Source organism: Phyllostomus discolor, chromosome 6 (genome assembly GCF_004126475.2).
Source record: "Phyllostomus discolor isolate MPI-MPIP mPhyDis1 chromosome 6, mPhyDis1.pri.v3, whole genome shotgun sequence".
In the NCBI taxonomy this organism is placed as follows: domain Eukaryota; kingdom Metazoa; phylum Chordata; class Mammalia; order Chiroptera; family Phyllostomidae; genus Phyllostomus; species Phyllostomus discolor.
In genome coordinates, this window is record NC_040908.2 from 154,830,306 (window position 1) to 154,854,923 (window position 24,618).

General features: G+C 55.1%; 1 long non-coding RNA gene across 1 annotated transcript; it reads left to right on the forward strand.

The window, feature by feature from the left end:
* The first annotated feature begins 990 nt into the window (after positions 1-990).
* LOC118501334 lies at positions 991-11,804 on the forward strand. The gene is made up of 4 exons (XR_004903970.1): positions 991-1,352; positions 8,370-8,424; positions 9,059-9,149; positions 10,732-11,804. It is a non-coding gene; the product is annotated as an uncharacterized LOC118501334 (long non-coding RNA).
* The last annotated feature ends 12,814 nt before the right edge of the window (positions 11,805-24,618 follow it).

The following is a 24,618-nucleotide window of genomic DNA, read 5'->3' on the forward strand; positions in this document are numbered from 1 at the left end:
CTGTTGCAAAGATTAAATGAGTTAATGTGATGGCACGTCTGTATGGTTGATAACATATGACAGGGCTCAGGAAATAGGAAAAACTGTCATTAAACAAAGAGAAAAGGTGACTGGATAGACGTCCTCACCCCAGAGCAGCCCCAGGACAGCCCCAGGACAGCCCCAGGACAGCCTGGGCTCTGAGAGCCTCTCTCAGCTCCACTGCAAATATTTAAGGGAAAAAGAATGCTCCCCCTTCCCACCCCCGCTCAGCACCCCAGGCACCCGTCACAGGGGTGAGGATGGGGGCATCTCAGACCTGGGAGTTAGCCAGCCCGGGGCCCCCCTCCTGCTCTACTGCTTATAATTCCACGTCCCCAGGCACTCACACCCTCTCCCGCCTCAGTTTCCTCGCCTGCACGATGAGGCAGCAACCACCACTTCACAGGTGTGGTAAGGAGCAGGGCACCAGCCAGCTCACGTTTATTAAGCTCTTGCCATGCACGAGCCCCTCTTCTCTGCATATCGCAGCCCTCTGCAGAGAAGTACTACAGTTACCTCTATTCCACAGACGCGGAAACTGAGGCTCGGACAGGCCAAGGAAACCGCACAAGGTCACCCGGCACCAGAGAGGTGGATGAGTGAGGCCAGCCCAGCAGGGCTACAGAGCCCGAGGCCTGTGGCTTTGGAAAATTTCTCCCAGGGGGTCCCTCTCCGGCTCTCTGGGATTAAAAGCAGGGAAACACGGGCTGTGCCCTTGACTTCATGGCCTGAGCTGACAGGTCCCTGGCCACTTGTGAAACATGTCCAGCAAGGCCTGGGGCTCCATGGTGTCTGATGCAGTTCCCTGACTTGTTCCAACAGCCATCGTCCCTGGACCCTGGCTGCAAGCAGGGGCTTGAGCAGCCGGGCCTTCCTGCTCTGATTGCTTCCCAGCTCGGAGGTGAACATGACCTCCACTCAGCCAGTTCCTTTTCCCCAGAGCATCTTCTTCCTGTTGCTCCAGTTTGCATCTCCTCAGGCCCAGGACAAATGACTCCTTCCACTCCACTTGCCAGGAAAACAGGCCACTGCAGGAAACCCTTTTGCCCCCAGCGGCTCCCTGTCCACATTCCTGCAGCTCCAGGGGGAGGCTGGCCGGCCTGAAGTTATCCATCCTGGCCAGAAGGACTGTTCAGGCCGACTTGTCCCGCCTCCCAGTTTTCGTAGACCAGGAAATGGAGATGCAGACAGGGGCAGGCTCTGGCCAGATAAACTGGAGCTCAAGTGGGAGCAGGAGGAACCCCGAAAACAGCCACCACGGCGGAGCCTTGGGACCTGCAAAGAGCCGTCTGGCCGCTGCTTTCATCTGAGACTCAGTCCAGCCCTGCAAGGTGCGTGTCGTCGCTCCCATTTTGTAGCCTGGGAAACTGAGGCACAGAGAGGTTAAGTTGCTTACCTAAAGTCACACAGGAAGCAGCAATCTAGAGAGTTATTCCAAGGTCTGTCCTGACTGCCAAGCCAGCGCACTTCTCTCTTGGTCATGCCGTCAGTGACGACATACCGAGTCTACCTACTGAAGGTAGGTGGCCATACCAGGGCCACCTACTGAAATGGCTGGATTCTCTTGCCACTGCCACCACCCAGAAAATCTGGCAGATGGTGGAAGTGTCTCCTTGCCCCAGCAGTCTGGGGTTCCTCCTCTCCAGGCTTCCACCCATCACCCTCTTTCTCCAGAGGAGTTCTCGACAATTTCACGCTGCTGTGACGCAGAAGGGCGCCCCCCACAGGCCCAGCCTCCTTCCCGTTTCCCCTCTCTCCTCACTTGCTCTTCCCGCGCTGGGGCCACACTGGCGCCTCACCATCTACCCACACGCTTCCTCGGGCCTGCCCTCCAGACGCTGCCTCTCCCGGCCCACGCCTGCTCATTTGCAGATAGACAGAAGTTCAAGTCCTTCCACACTTACACGAGCTGTTTGACCTTGAGCAAGTCACTTATTCTTACTGGTCCTCAGTCTCCTCCTTTGCAGATGGGCTGATGATAGCAGCTTTGCAGGGATATTTGGGGGACGGGTGAGCCGTTGCATGTGAAGCAGCCCAGGGCCACCTTAGGGCGGTATTGCCAGCGCAGGGGTGGGGGCGAGGGCAGGATGAGAGACCGAGCAGGCAGAACCAGGAGGGTGGACCTCGGGTGCTGCAGAGAGGACTCCCAGTGCTGACCAGGACCGAGTCTCGGTGAGGCCAAACAACAGAGGGTACCCCAGCCACCGGGCAGCAGCAGCTGCTGTCCCAGAGGAAGTGGCTGAATGCCTCCCCGGGGGAAAGGGGCCCAGCCTGGGGCACCCAGCAAGGGGGCAGTGGGGGCCACATCAGGCGAAGGTTTGGGGGAGAGAGCCGCTATAGCCCTCTGAGTATCAGCATTCCCACTTTACAGACAAGGAAAGCAAGGCACGGAAAATGCAGGCAACTTTCCCAAGATCACCCACCCAGAAAGCAGCCACACAAGAATGAGGACCCAAGCAGTCCGTTAACCAAATACTCTCCGCGCCCACTCGTCGCGGCTTTGAACTGAAGTACTAGCGCCTGGTAATGTGCCTCGTCCTGGGCCCCGGCTGAGTCAGGATGTGGACAGGTTCCCAAGGGACGCAGCGAAACCAGGCCAGTGCCCGCCCCCACATCCCTCTTCCACCCCAGACAGCCAAATTCTTCCCCCTTCTGACGCGCCCCGGGGCGGCCAGAAAGAGGACTGGCTCCAAAGACAATTTCTAACAATTAAAACGAAACAGGAAAAAAACAATTAAGTGAGAGCAAGAGGGGGCCCTGGGCCCTTGAACTCGCGGGGGCGGGGCTGGCAGCACGCCCCAGTCGCCTCCGCACTCGAGCTCCCTTATTAAAATAAACCACCGTGTAGTGGGCCTTGGGCAGCCCGTAAAGGGATCTGGGGCCAAACTGGCACCACCAGCCAGGAATGTGCCACAGGGGGACCCAGAGCCCCGGCCAGGCTGGGATACAGTGACCTAGCTGGACGAGGACAGCAGCCCTGCCATGGCGGGGAAGTGGGCGGGGGAGGCACCCCAGACCCCAGAGACTCCTTGGAGCTGGCTGGGCTCTTTCTCTTCCTCTGCTTTGCAGGACAGGCCACGGCCGTCCTCTGGGCTGGGCTCAGCGGCCCTGCTGACCCTGCCCTTGCCCCTGGACCGCCCCTGCCTCCTCGCAACACGGTTGTCAGCCCCTTCTTCTGAATTACTCCGTGAGGGTCCCACTCCGGGCCGCCTTCTCAAAAGAAACAGCCCTCCTGCCTCTACAGCGGGACCTAAAACACTGGAGTGAGCCAATCCCGTGGGGTGGGGGGGGCTGCTTCCTCACTACCATCTTCCTCCCCCCACCCCACACTGCACGTCATGCAATCCACGCTCCACACAGTAGAAACGCTGCCCCTGGAGTCGTGGGGTGCCGTGGTCCTCAAGGCCAGCCACTCCCCTGAGGGTTAGAGGCAGAAGGTCCATGGGGACAGGCGTATGTCCCAGGTGCCACCTCCCCACTCACACAGCCCTTGGCTGCTGGCCAGGGGCTGAGGGTTTTTTATTCTCTCGGGCAGGGTCAGAACAGAGGGTTGTGGGGAAGGAAAACGTGTACCCTACCCTTCTGGTTCTTCTGGCTGGTCTGATCATTAAGTCGACATGAGATAGAGGAACAGGAGAATATAACCAAGTTTAAAGTTGTGTGTGTGCAGGGCAGCCCCGCCTGCGGGAGCAGCACAGAGAGGAAGCAGCAGGTCTGCGAGGCACCCCGACCCCGGGATGGGGTTGGGGGGGGAACGCCCCAAGGCCGCAGACGGGAGGAGGGCGGTTCTCAGGACGGCAAGAGGAGCAGAGGAGCAGTAACTAGACGTTTGCCCTGCTCTACAGGTAAATCCCTGAAAAAATGTGGGCAAGGTCTCAAATTTAAATTCTTTAAAGTAGCAGGAAAAGGGTTATCTCGAGTATGCAGGGTGTCTATGGCCTTCAGCTGAAAGTCATCCACATGGCAAAGCAGCCCGTCTTAGGGAGCCCCGTGCTGAACCCCTTTCAGGTAGACAGTCTGCCCCTCCTCCCGGCAGCCCATGTGGCCCACAGACCCTGGGTCTTGTCGATGACGTAGGCTCACTGCTCAGTAACCCCTTCCCCACCAGCCCCCCCCCCCCCCCCGGCAGCCAGTGTCACCCCCTGTGAGAGCAGACCGGGGGTGCCTACAGAGGAGGACGTGGCTTCTGAGCTGGGTTCAAGTTCTTGTGACTGTGGCCCACTGGGCCTCAGTGTATCTGTCTGTCAAAGGGGGGAGAATCAAGCCGACACAGTGGAGGGGGACATGCCTCCCGGCAGCAAGAACAAAAGCTCACGTGTAACAGGTGCCTTCCAAGTGCCAGCACTTGCTGTGCATCCTCAGGCCATTGCCACACACACCTGTGAGGGGAAGGACTCTGACTTATTCTACCCAACAGATGGGGAAGCTGAGGCAGGAAGCAGCGCCAGGGTCTGCGTGTAAACAGTCTAACTCATCCACACGCTTTGCCTCTGAGGTCAAGGCCAGTGGGAGAGGAAGTTTGAACTAACACGACATCCGTTTCCCCATCCCCAACCCCACCCAGAAACCATCAGTCCCACCCTGTGGCCCAGCCTACCACTCAGGGAACACGAAGTTGTGGCCAGCGGGGTCCTGTTGTGTCCCCCCACCCTACACCCCCAGGGAAGCCTCTTTGGGTGGAGGAGGGAGGGCACAACCCGCGCCCTTGGCCTCCACCCCCATCAGCACCCTGCCCCAAAGGGAGCCCGGTCTGCTCCCCTCTGCTTCCCCTCAGCCCTTCCCTCCGCCCCTCCCACGGAGGATTTATGGTTTTAATAATGCAGACTTTCTCCTCCAGCCTCTCTCGCTGTTTAGTCTCCTCTAAAGATCCTTAAAATTAAGGCACTAATCAGGAATTGATTTTCTCATCAATCCTGCCCTTCAGGTTATGAGGCCCGGGCGGTTTCCACAGGCCGTGGGCGGGTCACAGGGAGCAAGGGCTCCGGCTTCCGTCTTGGGAGACTTAGAGAGAGAGAGAGAGAGAGAGACTGGCAGAGGCAGAGATCTCAGACTCGGGTCAGAAGGAAAGGAGACAAGCCTTCCTGCAGAGACTAGAAAGACAGGCAGGAGCGGCATGCTGGGAGGGGTGGGGGAAGAGAAAGAGAGAGACAGAGACCCAGGCGGGAAACACGCACACAGCGGGGGATGGAGACACAGGGGTAGAAACCCAGGGAGACCAGAGATGGAGTGGGGAGGAGGTGGGCAGGGAGGGGCAGGGGGCGGGGGTGGAGACCGTGGCAGGCAGAGAAAAGAAAAAGAAAGCCAAGCAGACTGAGGAAGACAGAGCAGAAGGGCCAGGAGAGAGATGGAAACCAGACGAGCTGGGCGCTGGAGGCGGCTCACCGCTCCCCTCCTGCAATTGTACAGTTCTCAGCGGTCCTGGGGTACTTCCGTCTCGCCCCCTGAGACCACAGCTCCACGGTGGGGCATGGGGAGGCGGGGGGCAGGCCTTGGTGTCTTCAGAAAGAACCTGGCTCAGGGCGCCTCCAGCCCTGAGACCCTGCAAGATGCCCAGCGAAGCCCTCGGGAGGCCCTCACTTGCCTCTTCCTCTGAGCTTCAGGGAAGCCTGCTGGACACCAGGCCCTGCTCCAGCCATCCCCGCCTCCGCCCCCAGGCCCTCCTCGCAGCGTGGGCAGCTCAGGGGAAGCATCACCAGCACCCGCCCCCACCCAAAGGGACTGTTTGCACCGCATGTCTGTCCAGGCCCAGCACTACTGTTCCCCCCGTGGGAGGCCTTCGAGACCTGTCAGACCACCCAGAGCACGGAACAAAATCTACTGCCCGCTCTGCCTCGGATGGGGTGCTGTGTGACGGTGGGCCAGTCACTGGCCCTCTCTGAGCCTTGGTTTCTTCATCTGCAGAATGAGGGGGCTAGACGGTGTCTACAGCCCCTTCTTGCTGTAATGGGCTACGGTCTTTGATGCGGTCGCTTTGGAAGCCCCCAAACTAAGTAAGGAAATGGAAAATCTGCACTTTGTTCCCATGTTCTTTTGACAAAAAGAAGCAGGGGCCCGCTGACCTGGAAGGCGCTATGCCAGGTACGGGGGACATCACCCTAAAGAGCCTGGACTTGGCCTGGGTTCACGGTCAAGTCACAACATAGCACAGCCTCAATGTGTTCACGTGTGAAATGGTAGGACGTGGTACCCACCCTGTCTCGGAGAATAATTAGTCGAGAAAGGCCTTTGTCAACAGAAGTAAGACACCAGAAAGGGCCAGTCAGGGTCAGGAGGGTGTGACACACCCATGAGGAACTCGTTCTGTCCACTGCACAGCCCCCCGGGCCCGGTAGGGTGTCCACCCCTGTCTCAGGGGGGCCAGGCCGCAGGCAGACCTGCGTCCCACACACCGTCCAGCCCTGGAAGGCCTGAAGAAGAGCGAGAGTCTATGGCAGAGCCAGAAGACCCGAGTTCGAGTTTCTGCAGCCCTCATAAGGTCACTCCCCCACCCCGGGACCTTAGTGTCACCATGCAAGGACACAAACAGCCCTGTCTCGCCTGGGGTGTCATGTGAGGAGCCAGAGAGGCGGCTCCGGTGGAAGGGCCAGGCCCACAGTAGGTTTGGGAAACGCTTGCTCAGCACACGGTTGAAGCCCAAACCATTCCTAACACCAAGCGCAAGAACACCAGGTGCCAGGTGACCCACTTGCGCGTGACCTGGGATCGTGGCACAGCCCACCCCAGAGAGGCAGCGGGCTGCAGCCTCCCTGCCCCACGAGGCCTTCCCCAGGCCGGCATTAACATTTTCCAAGATGATTCAGCAAAACCAAGGGGCTTCGCCAGGCCTCCCCTTTCTGCCGAGAGCTTGTTCACGCCACAGCCCAGCTTGTCTGCCTGATAGGAAATCAATGCGTTTATGATCCGAGGCCTCTTGCAAAGAGAGGAGGGAATAATTGCTCTTCCGAGGCCTGAACAGCAGCGTTCCCAACATGCTGATTTAACTCGCTGGGCGCCTTCCCCAACCAGAATCTTTCCTTTGTTCAAGTTGCAGAATCCGAGATTTGTAGAACCCAGGACCGGCATCAGAGGACCTGTAATACTCACACCCGAAAGGGTAGACGATTCCTCTCGGGCGATCCCGGCCATTTAGGAAGCAGTATTTGTCAAATCACGTGACCCGAGGGAAGGGATTTGACTGCGTCCTCAGGAGGTTTTGAAGCCTGAACTAACGGAGACGTGTTGGTCTCTAACTTGTACTCCTACCGGAAATACTATAAGGTACAGGGGGAAAGGGTGAATTTTGTTGAGAGGGACAAAATAATTATGCCGTCATTATGCCTCATTTATACTCTAACTGCACGTCCGGAGCAGTACACGATACCGTTGTCTGATATAATGCAGGATTCGCAGGTAAAATTAATGTCGTGGAAGCTAATAGAATTTATGCTAATACTGATGCGTGTGATCAAACGTATTGGGAGAGTGAATCAAAAACCCCCTCGGGACGTTATGCCTATGAAGGAAATTGGCCTGAAGAAGATTTAGATTTGATTAATGATAGATTGATTACGGTTCTTAATCACTCGACAAATGCATGCAGCAAGTGCAGATGGCTGGGGATCAGGGAAGCAAAAGGATTGTCGTGTTAAGGCCCAAGTACGAGAAAATTTGCGCTGGTGTTATTGGGTGCTTCAGTGGTCTGTTAAAACCTGGACCAATCCCTCACTGGTTGTTACAAACGTTTGCCATCTGTGTGAGCATTTTAATGGCTGTCAAATTAAGGATGACGGTTTTGTCGTGAAAAGATCAGGTGCACGGGACAGGGGCGTGGACGGTGCTGTGAGCTGTGTCGGTGAAGCCCCCGCGAGGCACTGACCGTGGTCAGGGTAGGAAACTCGGTGGACAACAGTGTCGCCCTGTAACCAGGGGGCGGTGGACTTCCGGGGCAGCTCCCAGCAGCCCATCAGCACTACGTACGGACGACAATGAGGGTGACGATTTGCACCTGATCTTGGGGTTACCCCCGAGGGGCTCTGTTTTTGAGGCTGGTTTTGTAGCAGGAAAATGCCTACGTGACCAGCGAAACACAAAAATACAAAGCCGAGACTCTCGCCCAGTTCGGAGGCCTCCCATGCACCTGCCCCCGACAGAGGGAGGAGGTGAGGAGCCTGCGCCTGGCCTCTCCAGACCCCTGGCTGGGAGGTGCGACGTCCTGACGTTAATGCAGTCTCTGCGTCATCTCCTGGTCCTGCAATAAGCTGCAGACTTACACGTATTGCCACGTGAGGTCCTGTGAGTCTTCTTTAACAACTGAATCCAGCCCAACTTCCCCTATTAGAGGTTTAAAGTCTACCTTTCATGTTTTATAGGTGGAGCAACTGAAACCCAGAGAAGGGAACTGATGCGCCCACAGTCACGCACCAGGTTTGTAGTAGAACCCAGGTAGGAAGCAAAGGCTCATCCCTCAGTCCAGAGACAATACTCTGTTTTTTTCCTCCTCACCTGGCTCCTCAGACATGAGTGGTGACTTCCCAGCAGGCCTAGAAGAACCAGAGAGGAGCCTCCACCACTAGCACAGGCTTCAGGGTAGCAGGAGGAGCATTATCCGGGGATGGTTCAGAAACCAGAAAACAGATGGTGTAACCCGAGGTTCAGTGATAGGAGCAGATGGAGAAAAGGGCCCAGGACCGAGCCTGTGAAGGGAGAGTGTATCAGTCAGTGTAGGACAGCTGCTGTAACAAACAGTCCCCAGTCTCAGGCACTTAATGCAGGAAGAGTTTGTTTGGACTCCTGTCTCAAGTCCAAAGCAGGTCAGGGGGAGAAAGAGAGAGAGCACTGCTCCATGCATCCATTCAGGGGCCCGGGCCCCCTCCACCTTGCAGCTCTGGTCTCCTCGAGGTCCTCAGAGTCCTTGCCACGCAGAGGGAAGCTGCGGAAAGAGCAGACAGTAATGTTGTGAGATGCCAGCCCCAGCATCACATCTTTCATGAACACCCTTGCCTGCGTGTCAGTGTGAGGGAGTCCGGACAGAGGGCTGACTTTTCTTTCTTGCTGTCAGGGGGTGGAGAAGGGGCCTGACTTGGCACTTTAGTGTCCCCAGGAGAGCCTCCTGACATCTTGACATCAACACAGTCCCTCATTCACGTAAGGTGAGCCAAATCCCAAACACGCCACCAATCCCGAGACAGCCGGGCTCCTCTTGGCCTTGGAAACCCACATCCCAAGTTCATCCAATGCTCCTTGGAGGAGCATTTCAGCGGTCATGCAGACCACTGGCCATTCATTTTAACCTTGGGATAACAGTAGAGTATGAATTTCGAGCTGTTCTTTCCCGGGGTGAGCTGCTCTATTTAGAAACACTTGTCTTCATGGCAAAGCCCCTGTTGGAAGCTGACTCCAGTAGCTTAAATACTGTAAGAGTGGTCATTTGTGTATTACCCAAGGGAGAATCTGTTCTGGAATTTTCCACCAGGACTGGCAGCGGAAATCAGTGAGGCACAGGGGTGTGGGGGCTGGAGCAGAGCCTGGCTCAGAGTCAGGCTGGGGAAAGGCTCCCAGACACAACACCCCAGGACACCGTGGGGAGGTCTGGGAGGAGCACGGGCCTTGGGGCAAGACAGCTCTGGCTTCTCCTCCATGTTACAGGCTGTCAGCTCGCCTCACTGGGCCTTCTTTTCTCATCTGAGAGACGGGTCTGATTGCAAGATCTTTCCCACGGGGATGCTGCGAGGTCTAATGAGATAATGCGCTAACGCACCACATTTGGCTCCCAGGAAGCTCTCGTGACTAAGCTTCCATGAGCCGTCTGCCCTTCTGGAACCCTCTGTGCTGAGGGCAGCCCGGAGCCTGTTTTGGTAAGCCTTTCAATCTTTAGAGAAGGTTCTGTTTCCCCGGGAGCCGAGGGTCTCTTCCGGTTACACTGTGGCAGGAGGTGAAGCTTCGATGCCCAGTTCTGGCGTCCAAGGCTGGGCGGTGAGCAGGGTCTCGGAGCCCAGGGGTGCAGTGAGCTCCTCCATTTCGGGACTGTTTTCTCACCTGGCTGAGAAGAGCCCAGGCTCGTAAAATGCACTTATTAGTCGAAATGATCTAAATCTAATCTAATTCTCCCGTGGAAACGGTGTAACGATGTTCTTCCGCACAGACCTGATGTTCAACATTCTCTAAAATGACCACAAACATCTTTGTTAATCACATTTAAATGGCATACCTGTGCTCCAGGCAGTGGCAAGCTTTCAGAAGTGCTTCTAAATCAATTAAACGGGGTGACACAGTGAGCACTCACATAAAATATCGTTTAATATGAAACAGAGTCGTGGTGAAAGGTACAAAAGGTCCTCATCAAAGTTCTTGTTAATTTTCGCCTTATTTTCTCTGGAGTGAATCCTAACACCTAGCATTTATGTGCCCAGCGCTGTTCCAAGCTCTTCCCAGATGCCGCGTCACTAAGTCCATTCCAACAACGGAAAAGCAGCTCGGGCCCCAGAGACATTAACCATACTTCCTCCGGCCACACAGGTAGGAAGGGACAGAGCCCAGCTGTGAACCCACACGATGAGATTCTAGAACCAATGCTCATAACCGAGTTGGGGATGGGCCAGTTCTGACAGATAATTCAAGGAGCTATTCAGGGACAGGGGCTCCCCCTGGTTGGCTTTGAGAGCTATCCACCAATTGTGTTGGGCTTTTGCCTTTCTGTTCCATGTTCTGGCCAATCCTGCAACATCTAATCAGCCCCATCCGAGGTGCCCAGAGCTGTGCTAAGCACGGTGATATCAAGGCACTTGACAACTGGTCCCTTCCCTTCGGGGGAAGCAAACAAACAAATGGGCCATTCCAAACGAAGAGGAAAAGCACAGTAGGGACACACTGCATGGTTGACATGGCACCAGGGAGGAAATGACTCGCCTGGCAAAGTCTGAGGGAAAAGAGTAATTACTAGAAGAGTTTTGGAAAATGAAGAGTTTTCCGGGCACAGAAGAAGAAAATGCACCCTAGACAGAGGCATTCATGGAGATGCAAAGGCTGGGTGGTGGGCCCCAAAGGCGGCTTGGTGTGGCTGAAGCACGGAGCCTGAATTTGTCACATAGGGTTGGGCGCCAGGTTATGGAGCAGCTGTGTGAAGTCTGGCAGAGCTTTGCAGGCCATTCTTAGAGACTTGAAATATCTCTTACATAAGAGGGAAACTGTATTAGTCAATATTCTTATAGTTACAAATGACAGAAACCCAATTCAAATGGTCTTGGACTTGAAAGATTTTGACACATGTGACTGAAACCAGCAATTACCACATTCAGGCATGGCTGGATCCAGGTGCTCAGAAGATCTCCTCAGTGGTCTGTCTTCCTCCATCTCTTGGCTGTGTTTCCTCTGGCCTAATCCTTAGTCAGACTCAGTGTAACTGATGACAAAGATGAGCTCCAGCTGCTCTAGGGTTACATCTTACCAGCTGGACAAACTTAGGGGAAAGTACCTTGTTCCTGATCATTCTAATCAAAGTCCTGGGGCAGATGTTATCTGGCTCTAACTGCCTATTTAAATGGCCTGTGCTATTATTGAAGAGTGAAGCCCAGATCAAGAGCCCCCAGCCCAATTCCAGCCCTGCCAATTAACCAAGTGAGCTTGGGTGAGTCCCTCCACCCTCTGGGTCTTGCTCTCCTCATCTGGGGTGGGGTATACTTGGGGATCTCTAGGACCCCTTTGGGGTCTTCCCTGGCAGTTTGCATGCAGCCTGCCTCCCCTGAGTGCTGCTCGGGCAGCATGGTGCTGTCTGCAGTCTGCGGTCTGCGCGCCCACAGCTGCCCGCTGCGGGGATGGGCTCGCCCGGCACCCTCCTCCCATCCTCTCTTTTTCTCTCTTCCTAACCCAACAGCAGGAGACGACTGGAGGATGGCTTGACCAATTGCAAGGGCTGGGGGACGGGGGTCAAGCAGACACAGCCCCGCCTTCCCCAAGGACCCAAAAGAATGGCCTTAGAGACCAGTGGCACTGTGTGTCAAGCCACTGTGCAACCCCCAGCCAGCGTGGGGACCTTCCGGGGAGAGAAACCCCGCTCTGGCACAGGGTGATTTAATAATCGCAGGACGATGGCTTCACCGAAAAGCATGACTGCTTAATCCTTAAATTGAATTTTATGGGAATTTTTTTCCCCTTGAATTCTCATGGTACTTCATTCTCGCTCTAATCTGGGACCCTGACTCCAATCTGTGACCTGGGTCACTGTCGTATTTTATCAGGCAGCAGTGAGGCTGTTCGTGCGTGGACTACTTGCCATGGGCAGCTGCTCTCCACGTGGTCGGGGCCTCCCTCCTATCCACACTGGGACTCCTGGCTTCCTTGAGCTCTAACCTTGCTCATCCTGGGCTCAGCCTCTGGCCAGGCCCACCCTCTGGTGGTGCCCATTTCCATGTTCTGGCTCATCGCATTGCACTTGACACCCCGGGGTTCGGGTTCTGATTTGTTGCCCTTGTTCTGGGGGCTGCGGAGGGGAGAAAAGTTCTCAGCAGGAAAACTACTGTTCACAATGGGCCTCGCTCAGATGCTGCCTTTGGAGGGTAAAGAGAGCTGCCTGTCCCTTCCTGTCTTATTCCCCCGCTGGCCCCCTCCACCCACCCAGGCCCTGTGCTGGGGACAAGATGCCTGGTCCATTTTAAAGTACAGCCTGGCAACACAGCAAGAGCTGGAAGAAGTGGGCACTCTCCCTTATCTTCCCTCCCTTCCTCCTTTCCTCCTTTCCTTTCTCTTGTTCTCTTTTCCCCCCTCCTTTCCTTACGTTCACTCAGATTTCTCCCTACCTTGAAGGACTATTGAATATTTCATTAATCCGTGTAAAGGACTCAGCCTGGCACACAATAAGCACTCAGTAAAACTTATTATCGATAGGCCAGCAGGTAAATGTGCCTAATACGGCCTCTGGGGCAAGAAGACAGTGAGCTGTGCTCCGATGGGGGCAGGAAGGAGGAGTGTGGACAGAGAGGCAAAGGAGAGGGGTGGGATCAGGAGTCAAGGAGGCCATCCTGGAGAAAGTGATGTCGTAGAGGCCTTGAAGGCCAAGCAGACTTTCATCTACAGCAGGGGCGTGGCCTGCAGCCGGAGAAAAGGGCACAGCGGCGCGCTTGTGGAAGAGAGGCTGTCCAAGCATGCACAGGACAGGCTGCAGGGGAGGGTCAGATGGAGTGACAGAGTGAAGCAGGAAAGGTGGGCCGAGGCCACACAGGTCGAGCCCAGAATGTCATCCCAAGGAGACTGACTTTATCTTTAGACTAAGAACAATGTTCTTTCTCCTCAAAGCTGGGAAGTGAGTGACATAATGAGATCAGACCTGAGTTTTCACTGTTTCCTCTGGCAGCCCTGTTGCAGGGCGAGAGCCATGTGCAGGAGGCTGCAGCTGCCTCCCAGCCTCACAGAGGAAAAACCCTGGAACCCACGTGTGCTCAGGTCAGCCATTGCTTCCCTGGGAGAGGACATTCTGGACCCTAGTCTTGGCTGCGTGGGCCACTGCCTGGGCTACCTCGCACCAGTCCGTTTGTTCTCTGGGTCTCTGTGTCCTCAGCAAAAATGAATGCACTGAACCAGCTCCGTGCCAGGCTGCCCAGCGGGATGAAGGTCTCAGACTCAAGTAACATGCATGTTATCTCCCCAGACAACACGCAGAAGATGTACTAAGGGGAGAGGCAGGGGAGCATCAGGGACAGGTGGGCATTGTGGGAAACTGGAAAACACTTGCCCTGTCTGGAGAGGGGGCTGCTGCTCTGTCCAGCCCACCGTTGCCATGGGGACCAAGGGTGTGTATGTGTATGTGCTCTCAAGTTGCCTACAAGTCTTCCAAATTTTTTAAAGGAAAGCAAGAAATCAATTTTATTTTAAATGAGGAATCATCTGACTTTTAAATGTTGGCTCAATTTAAAAATATATATATATTACTATTTGGATCAGCCCATCTCATCTACCCCCCAAAACGGACTTATCCCACCAATCTGGGACGCCCTCCCCCTACTCCCACCGTTGTAGGATTCTGGAAAGTGGAGACAGAGCAGGTGGAGAGGAGCAAACTGACGGAAGGAGTCCTGGGCCCCCCAGACTGAGGACAGCCTGGTACCCCCCTGTAGCCAACCATCCCTGCCTGCTGTCAGGCTAAGCACCTCTTCTGAGCTCACTGGGCAACCAGGAGTCTGTTTTCATTAGAAGCCGAAAGCAGCACCGGCCCCGGGGGCGTGTAAACCAGCTCCCCTGTCTGGGAAGCTTTTAAATCTATTTTGTAAACTTGCCTTTCTGGCCTGACAAGAGGCAGCCCTGTCGGGAGAGAGGCTAGTGAACCCCCGTCAGCAGTCCCGCTCTCATCAATCAGGCCACAGCGGTGGGAGGAGTGGGGGCAGGAGCGCTCCAGGAGGCCCGGATTCTGCAGCCTTGGAGCCGTGTCAAGGGCAGACAGCCGAGTTCCTAGGCTGCTGTCCTGGCTGCTGTGTCTCTTTGAGCAAGTCACTGAGCCCTCTGCGCCTCTGCTTCTCCCCCTGAAATGTGAGGGCAATACAATCGTGCTGGCAGCACAGCCACTGGAGTGGGGCGCCACCGTTATTCTCATTTTATACAACAGGGAACCGGCATTCTGGAACTTGCCTGGGATCCGTACATCTAGTCAAGTCAGAGGTGGGACTTGAACCCAGGTGGTTCGCTCCAGAGTCCGTGCCATCTGGCTGGTTTCCCACACTACTCTGGAAGACTAGGGGAGAAGTGAGAAGGGCATTTGGGTCTGGAGCCAGAGCTGCCCCAGCTGCCTTCCAGCTCACTGGGTGGTCTCGGAAAGCCTCTGCCCCTCTCTGGACTCCAGAATCGGGATGGCTGTTTGACCTCGGGGACCCTGCAGCTCTGACACCCATTTATTCAAGAAGGACTCTGTTAGTGCCTGTTCCGTGTCAAGGCCTTGGGGTCAGAGCAGGGAACAGGACAGACAGACAAGACCCCTGAGCTCTCGGAGTGTGTAGTATCTGGGTGTGAGGGTGGGATTGGGGAGACGTGGAAACGCAGGAGCTCGGGACCAGAGATGGGTCCCGGAGAGCATGTGTCTGCAGCAGGCAAAGCAGGCAGCGTGACAGAGGCGAGCACGGGGGAGCAGGCAACCTGAGATCCAGGGCTCGCGGGAGCCTCTTCCGGGGACCTCATCCATCAGCCCACGTGTGATGGTGGAAAGGAGTCAACCACACAAAAGCCTACAGGGCGATCATTCTGCACGGGGGAAACAGCAGGGGCAGAGACCCCCAGGAGGGAACACGCTTGGGGTTTCAAGGACCAGAGAGAAGCCCATGGGACCTCAGTCAGGATTTGCAAACCCTACCTGCCCTTCTCTGCCTCCTGCTGTGGAGGCCAAGGGCCAGGCAGCCAAAGGGAGAGAGACGAAGATGGAGCCAGCCTTGAGAGCGCATAAACCCGGAGGACTGGCCCTTCAGTGATCCCAGGGTGGGCACTCAACACGATTGCAATCTGGAGAGCTCAGCTTGCTTAGTACAAGTGGAAAATTACCTTAGCATCTATTCTGTATTGCTTTTTGATCCTGATTTCATCATTCAGATGTACAGCAGTGCATTTTCGAAGGGTACAATTTAATTAGGCTCAATTTGTATAACTACGTTATTAAAGACTCATTTGAAAAGTGCTTCACGTCCAAGGTTCATTGGACGGCACCACTTGCTCAAAAACGTATTTGGAATAGAGCCTGCCGATGACCCTGGATGCAGAGAACTCTCCTCTGCTTCTGGCTCAGCGGCCTGGCCTGGCCTTTAATTTCCATCTCATCTAGGAGAATGTCTTTGGACATCTCTGAATCTTGGAGTCTCTGACAGGTGCATCCTGTCATTACACAGATTCCTCGTACGCTCCCTTAGTCGGTCATCAAACACTCATGGGGAGCATTATGGGAGTGAGGTCCTGAGTCAGGGGACTGGATGGGAATAAACGGGTCAGACCCTGCAGACACATACCTTAGAGCCTCCAAGGAGGTGGGGAGAAAGAAAATTCATAATCCCATTTTTATCCTCATGAACAGTCCTGCGGGATGGGCATCGAAGGGTCACTAGTGCCGGTCGCAGATAAGGACTTTGAGGCTCAGGGTCCCTAAGCCAGTGGCAGCATCAGGGCTTCGCCCCAGGACTCCGGACTGGTTCTGCTTCACCAATATCTTTTTTCCCCTGTGAATGAGGCGCAAAGATATTCGCCAGGGCAGAGATGGAAGGGTCTGGTGGGACTCGGATTCCTGGGAAGGCCGTCTGGGGGCAGACGCCTTACAGATACTGAACCTGGAGGCCCAGGAGCCTCTGAGCCACTGAAGTCACTGAAGCAGAGGGGGCGGGAGGCAGGCACAGGAGTCAGGGCTCTCCAGAGAGACAGAGGCAATAGGATGGATTGGTCCAATAGGATAGACGGCTTCATTCCGTCTACTCACTCAAACGTCCGCCTCATCCAGAAATGCCCCTGAAGACTCACCCAGGATGTCTGACCAAACGTCTAGGCACGCCGGGTCCCAGTCAAGTTGACACGTAAAATTAACCATCACAGAGGGAGAGAGAGAGGAAGAGAGAGAAGGAGATTTATAAAACAGTGGCAGGGGCGTGACGGAAGCTCACGCTCCCTTTCATCCTCACAGCTACACTGTGGGGTAGGGGTTATTACCCTCAGTTTAAAGATGAGAAAACTGGGGCTGAGGTCAGTGATTTGCCCGGGGACACCGGCTGGTGTCTGCATGCCACCTTGTTCCTTGGTAATATTTTCATCATGGAGAAAGGGTAAAGGGACTATTTGTAGGTCGATCCAACTCTCGCTTTTTGTTGCTTCTTCTGTTTTTTCTGGGAACTCAGAATCTGGCCGCAGGGCTGAATCGCCTGTCTCCAGCTGCTGCAAGTGTTGAGGGAAGGTAGCATCACTGTCGGCACCAAGGCCAGTGGAGACTTCAAAGTCTCCCAAGATCCTGTGCTTCAAAAGAGGCTGAGAGCCCTGGAGGTCAAGGTCAAGGACCCCAGCTCTGCCTCTGAGTCGCTGTGTGGACTTGGATGAGTTCCTTTTTCTCTCTGGACCTAGGCTCCTCATCAGTAGAACAAGGAAGGACTAGATAATGCCTAAGATCTAGCAGAACCTTCTGAAGGGTTCCATGGCTCCAAGATGGATCTGTCCTTTGTTGGCGTCCCTCCAGCCTCTGCAATCCCCAAGTCCCATAGGGGCCGCTCTGGCAAGGCCCCCGAACCAGGGGCTGCACAATCCTCACTAAAGGAAATTTACACCCAGGGCCCCAGCCCCGCCCAGTGCCACAAGCAGGGCCCCGGACAGGGAGGCGTTGGCTCTGATGCTGGTGGGAGATGGCCTCACACACAGCCCTGCTTTCCCTTCATCATCATCATTGTCATCAAAATCAGCCCAGGGGCCCTTGCACGGCCAGGGGAGTTCTCTCCTCTCTGGCCTTTTCCCTGAAGAACATTCCAGTGTAAGGAAAACCGCACTCTTTCTGTGTGTCTCTTCAACTGTCACCTTACCATCCCATGACCCTCTGACACCAGATGTGGGGTCCCCCCCCCCAACAACAAGCAGTGCTGTGACACCGGCTGGTGCCCTGCAGTGTAACTCAGTCCCGGCAGTCTCTGCCTGGAGATGCGTCGGCTCCACAGGCAGGGGCTCAGTCCCAAAGATTGCCCTCACTTCAGACACCAGTCACCTCGGGGGTCCCCAGGTTACTCACACATACCTTCTGTCTCGCTTGGCTGCACTGGAGGTTCCCATGACCCCCTTCCCTTGGATTGGATTGTTTGCTAGAGCAGCTCACAGAACTCAAGGAAACACATTTCCCAGTTCATTATATAACAAAGAATATGAACAAGGCTATGGATGAACTTCCAAACGAAGAGATACACAAGGTCAAGGTCCGGAAATGCCCCTAGCCTGGGAGCTCTTGTCCCTGTGGAGCTGGGGCACATTACCCTCCCGGTACATGGATGTGCTCACCAACCTGGAACCTCCCCAAACCCCATGCCATTAGGATTTTTATAAAGGCTTCAACATGTGAGGATTGGCAATCATTGACTCCTCTTCCAGCCCCTCCCCTCTCTCTGGAGAACTGGGGCAGCCCCCATGCAGGAGCCCACCCTCATTGGGACAAAAGACACTCATATCACCAGGAAATTCCAAGGGATTTGGGAGCCCCGTGTCAGGAACCGAAGACCAAATGTTAGAATACACTGTGCTTCTGGTGCTCTTACCGCTTAGGAAATTACAAGGGCTCAGGGAGCTCTGTGCTGGGAGCAGGGGTCGAAGACGAGATGTTAGAACAGGAGATTTCCCTAGCAGCTGCATTTACAAGAGTTTTAGGAGCCCTGTGTCAGGCACCAGGGCAGAAACGAAGGTATAGATTTCTTCTTATTTCCCAGTTCTTCAGTAATGCACCCCACATCAATGAATCTAGGGCCCAGGAGACTGGAGGAGGAAAAGTTAAGAAGATCATCGCCTGTGATCCAAGAAAGAAATTGGGAGGAGCTCAGAGCTCGGAGCCCAGGACTGGATGGGAGCCACTGAAGAGCTGGACTGGGAATGGCACTCGGGATCCAGTGCCGGTCCTCTTCCTCATTCACTGCGTGACCTTGGGCAGGTTCCTCCCCTTCAGGTTTTGCATCTATAGAACAGAGAAGGGGTAGGTCAAGGTGATTGTTAAGGTCTACACAAGTTTGCCTTCTTACCAGAGGGCCTTTGCACATGCTCTTTCCCTCCTCCGAGAGCCCTCCCTTTCCACCTCACACCTCAGATCCTGCTCCCACTTTCGGTCTCCGTGTCAACACCACCTCCACCGGGAAGCCTTCTTGGAATTCAAACTACATGAGGTTCTCTTATAACATCTGCCCCAATTCCTAAATTTCCTCATTACAGCTTCGGTCAGAGTACTTATTTAAGCTCCATTTCTGGGATGTTAACTCCACGGGAGCAGGAGTCCCCTCTGACCTGTTCACTCTGTGTTCCCAGCACCGTGCATAGTACTGGTACATAGCAGATGCTCACTAAACATTCGCTGACTGACGGACTGGGTGCTGGAATCCTGTGATGGTAGGAGATAGGGGATAGAGAAGAAAAGCATAAATAATGCAGAAACCACCCATGTCCTCTGAGCTTTATAAACCCCTGGCCGATCCACAGGCCACATAACAACGGCATCCAGCCCCTCTACTGCAAGGGGAAGAACAGCGTGGTTGTGATACACAGGCCACACACCCCCCTCACCTTCCCTGCTCCCTCTCACCTGCCCTGCCTCCCTCTCACCTGGCCCTCACTGCAGGGGTGGCGGAAGAAGGGACTCACACTGAGGACCTGACCCCCCCACCATGCTCTGCCACCCCTGCGGTTGCTCCGGAAACCACCGTGGCACCACTGATGGGGCGGTGAGGCTTCCGGGCAGGCTGTCGGCCCTGGGAATCAGCACGGAGGCACAGCCTCTGGGGTGCTCCCATGTAAGTGCCCTTCGTGTGGAGAGCAGGCTGTCGGGACATCCACACAGGCTGCTTCCTCCTGCCCCTCCCCAACCCGCCAAGACCTTCCCCAGCTGTGGCACATCTCTCATGCTGTGGGAAGCTGTCAGATCCATGGAGCCACTGGAGAAATTAAAAATAAAAATTGGCTCTCAGAGAGCGAAATCAGACCTGACAACTTAAGTCATTCAAACCAGCCGTGGTTAACACATCGCAAATGTGTTTATCATAAGGGGGTGGTGGCAGGGACGGGCTGAAATAGCACGGCAAGGGAGAGAGAGTGGAGTGAGAGGAGATGGTGCCTTGCTTCGGTCAGTGAAATGTTAATGGACGTGAGGTAAGCAGTGGCTCTAAACGAGCTTGTGGAGTTCGGCCCGGCCAAGACCCTCGTGCTCAGAACCAGGGAAGGAAAGCGCTGTGTCTGCTCTAGGAGGAGGCCCTGAGAAGTCCTGTATGAAGGGGGCACACGCCCGACCAGAGGAAATGCAAGATTAGAGACCATAATCCAGTTTGCCACAGTGGGATCGCTCTGGCTGCTACATGGAGGGTGGGTGGAAGAGGGTGGGCGGCCGTGGAGGCAGCAAGACGGGTCCAGGTGAGAGGGGAGGGCGGCTTGGGGTTAGGCGAGAGCGCTAGAGGCAGAGGGAGATGGACACACAAGGGATGCACTTGGGGGGCATGCCCCCGGGGAGCTGGCGACAGCTCAGACAGGCAGCAACTACTGTCGCATGCTCTTTGCCCACTCCATTCCAGCCACTTTGTTCTTCGTCATGCTGCTCCTCGAACATTCCAGGCATGCGGTGCTGCCAAGGTCTTTGCCATTGCTGTTTCCCCTGCCTGGAGCCCTGTTCCTTCGGCACTGCCTTGGCCCATGTCTTCCGTTAATTCAGGGCCTGCTGGAATGTTGGCTCCTGGGCGGGGCTGTCTCGGGTCACCCTGCTAACAGAACAAGAGAACGCCCTTACCCTGATCTGATTCTCCGTGGCTCTTACTGGTCAGATCCTCGCTCATTGGTTTCCTCTCTCTCAGCGCCCCCGCCGCTGGAAGCTCCATGCATGCAGGGCCTTTTGTATGTTCTTTTCACTACTGTCCAGTCAACGTCTTGAGTACTGCCTGGCACAGAGTCGGCACTCAGTGTATCTTTGCTCAGTTAAAACAATACATCCCCACAGGCCAGCCCTCCCAGGCAGGCCTGTGACAACTCCTGGGAACCCTTCCCCTGGGGTCTGGTCTTCAGAGAGCAGAGTCAGGGCCCACTCTCATCAAGAAGACCCCCTCTCCCCACGCACCTGTCATGGGGGCAGTCACACACCTGGACTGCACGGGGGCTTTCCTGCCTGTCAGGAGTCACTGGAAGGCCCAGCTGGGGAATTTCTGGCAAGCTGGTTTGCATGGTTCTGATGAGCCTCTGCCCCACCGGCTGGTGGTCCTGCGCTTTCCCACCACAGTGTGGGAACTCCGGAGGCCAGGCTCACACCCCTCCCCGACCCTGGAGCAAGGGCCAGGGTGAGAGTGAGGGCTTCTGGGGCCTCCCACAGCGCCAAGCTTCAGCTCTGAGATCCGAGGCCGACGTCTGTGGGCAGATCTGAGAGGAAGGGAGAGAAAAAGCCTCCCTGGACATTTGTTGGTGGCAACGAGCAAACCAAGGCACCAGTTGTCTTCGCAAAAGAATAAACAGCTCCTGATTGAAATGGGAAACTAATTGATTTCACACACTGGCTTTTCACAGGACAATGTCTTCCAGGAAGGGAGTTTGCAGGGAACACCACAGCCCACACGCGTCATGGGGAAGGGGGTGGAGACAGCTACGGTGGGTACAACTGGAGGAGGCGCCGGCGTGCCCCTGGGGAAGGGGACAGGAATGCTGCTGTGCTCCCAGAGGGATGGCAGCTCAGGGCTCTGCTGGAGGACTAGAAGGGACACCGTGGGGGAGGGCCATAGAGTTTTCACACAGCGGTGTGTTTGCCAGAAACACTCTAACCCACCTGTGTGCATTGGGAAGGAACACTGCGGGGGAGCCGCTGGATAACAAACACAGGGGTTCTGCTGTACCGTGTACCCCAGGGGAGGGACCGCCGTTGGGTATGCAGACGGGAGGACCATGTCCCACTGAGAGAGCCGAGTCACCACTGAATGACACCTGCCCAGGTAACACCGCCAGGTGCTGAGGCAGGCCCACCTCGCAGGCGTGCACTGCCTGGGGACATTGGGCCGAGAGGTTCCGAGTGGGCGTGCAGCCTGCTCCCCAGACAGTATGGTCCAGCATTACTCACTGATTCCGCCCACAGGGCGCCTCTTTTTCTAATCGGCCAACCCCTAGGAGGCACCTTGTTGCTACCTGGTCCACCCAGAAGGATGCCTTTTTCTGATTTGTGCAAATGTGCCGTAGTGCTACCCACAGTCCCGTGTCCTGAACTCCCTCTCCCCTCCCCCATCTCCTGCTTCGTCTCCCTGTCCCCTCTCCCACATCCCCCTCCCTCTTGTTCCAGACAGACGGGTCTGTTGTCACCCTACCTGCACGCCCCATCTGTGACTTTCCTGACCTCTCCTCCCCATCCACGTCCCTGGTCACTCCCACCTCTGAAACGAGTGTGTTAGGCCAGATAAACTACCAGGTCTTGTCTATAGGCTCTTCCGTAGGAATTTTAAAACCAGTGTCATCCAGGTATAGTGAGCAAACAATAAAATTCACCAATGTTAAATGTCCAGGTCGACAAGTGTGACAAAAACCATCGTGTAACTACTACCAACCCAGCCAGGATCCTTCCTGTGACTTCCGAATGCCCCTTCCTGCTCCTGTGCGGTCGGTCCCCTCCCCCACGCCATCCCACGGCAACCACTAATCTGTCCCTGCAGTTTGACCGTTTTCGGATACCGTATGAATGAAAGCACGCCCTCTACTCCCTTCCAGACTGGCTCCCGTCACTCAGCCTAACACTTCCGGGATCCGTCCGCGTCGTTGCTGGTGTCGGTCATTCATTCCCTGTTGCTGCTGCATAGCTTCTCGCTTTGTGGATACGCCGCAATTTATCTCTTCAGCTATTAAATGATCGTTGGGTTGTCTCCAGCTTGGGGTTAATGTAAACACAGCTGTAACTAACGTTTGAGTACAGTGTTTCCGTGAATGCATGTGTTCGTTTCATCGGGCATACACCTAGGAGTGGGACAGCGGGGTCCCATGCAAGGGTCTGTTTACCTTGGTTTTAGAGATGCAGGCTATTCCAAAGTGGCTGGACCAATTTTCACTCCTACCAGCAATGAATGGACATCCCCGCTGTTCCACATTCTGGCCAATTCTAGGTATGGTCATTTTCTAAGACTTCAAAAATGAAACTTTCTACTTTGCATTGCTTCGTAAACTGTGTGTTAATTGTAGAGTCACATGCAGTTGTAAGAAATAATGCAGAAACCCAGTTTCCCCCTGCGGTAACATGCTGCAAAGTAATAACACAGTTTTACACCCTGGGAGGCGGCATTGGTACAGAACACGCCCGTCACCACAGGGATCCTCTCTCTGTCTCTTTCTCCATCTCGTTCCTTTCTGTGCTGTGACCTGCAAGTTCTGGTAGCTTCAGCCTCCATAAACCGCCACCTCGGTCTCTTCAAGTCAGCCAGGCTGCAGAGCTCTGCACCAGTTTTCTCTCCTGGGTTCTACACCACCCCACCCCCCCGCCCTGACCTGGAGACAGCCCCCAGGTGGAGAATGAGGCAGGTCCCGGGTTCACCCCACTGTGTCCCTTCTCTCAGGCTTCATGCCACTGCATTGCCTGTTGTCCCAAGTTGAAGAGCTGTTGTGTCACCTGTTTTGTTCATTCCCTTTACATTCTCAGACCAGGGGTAACTCTGGACTCTCTCACTCTCCCTTGGCCGGAAGTGGAAGTCTCCCACCGTCTTAGGGTGTTAAAATGGGAAACCAGATAAACCCAAACGGGGCCGCCATCGGCACGAGGACTCTAGTTCTCGGAAAGCCAGCAAAGACACCATCCTGTGCTTCCCTCTGGTCCAACCTTTCCCTCACGTGAGGAAGCAAGAGCAGCATGGGTTAGACAGGTGCAATGAGGGGTGTCCAGTGAGTTCCAGGGACACTGAGCAGGAAGATGCTGGAATGGCAGGAACCTGGAGGAAGACAACAGGACTGCAGAGCTGGCAATGCAGTCCTCGGCCCTCCCGGCCTGTGGTCTGCTGGGATCTGTCTCCAAGGGGGAAAAAGACATCAACAAGAAAAAAAAAAAAAATATATATATATATATATATATATAAATATTTTAGCAAAATGCTTTTCCAGCTGGGATTTGCAGAGGGTTTTCTGTCCCCCTTAAACAAGTGGCAGTGAAAGCTTTAGTGCACCCACGATCCCCCAGACTGTTTTTTTGTGCTGCATAACGTGTTTGCAAGTTTCTGTCCGTTGCTGCGTCTCCCTGTGCTTCGTGCTATGTGAAACCAATGGTTTCCATGGCAACTAGACTGCCGGCTCAGGGAGTCACATGGAGGGACAGAGGTTCTGCAGTTCACATCTGGGGGCTGGCAGAGGCCTGGGCCACAGGTAGGAAGGGACCGTGTAAGTGTTCACAAGCCTCTGCTGCCCCGTCTGCTTTGCACCCTGGGTGGCTGCCCGGTGCATCAGCACATCAGCAGGCTGCGGCTCGTGGGGGGGCCTTGACCTCTGCTGAGCCCCTGCAGTCATTGACGCCTAGGCCAGCCTCGGGGCCAGGTGTCAGATTCCAGAGACAGACAGGACTCAAACTCTGCCTCAAGGGGCAAGCCGTCTGTCTAGAGACAGAAAGATGAAGGTAAAGAGTGTCCCAGAAGAACATTTATTAAGTGCCGACGCTATGCCACACGCTGTTCTGGGAATTCCATACCTTAGATTTTAATCTCACAAAACCCTCTGATTCAGTTACATCCAAGTGCAAACAGCTAATGAAAGGTAAAGCCAAGCTTCACAGCCAAGTGTGTCTCTGCCTCTACCGCTGTGCACAGCCTCGCTCAGGCCAGGCTCTCTGCCTGTCTCTGTACGTCTCTCTTGCCCAGGTGCCTCTGAGTTTAGAGAACTCTCTCAGAGAGTGCCTCTCTCTCCCTCTCTCTCTCTCTTTCTCTTCCCCACCCCCTCCTCTCTCCAACCACTCCCTCC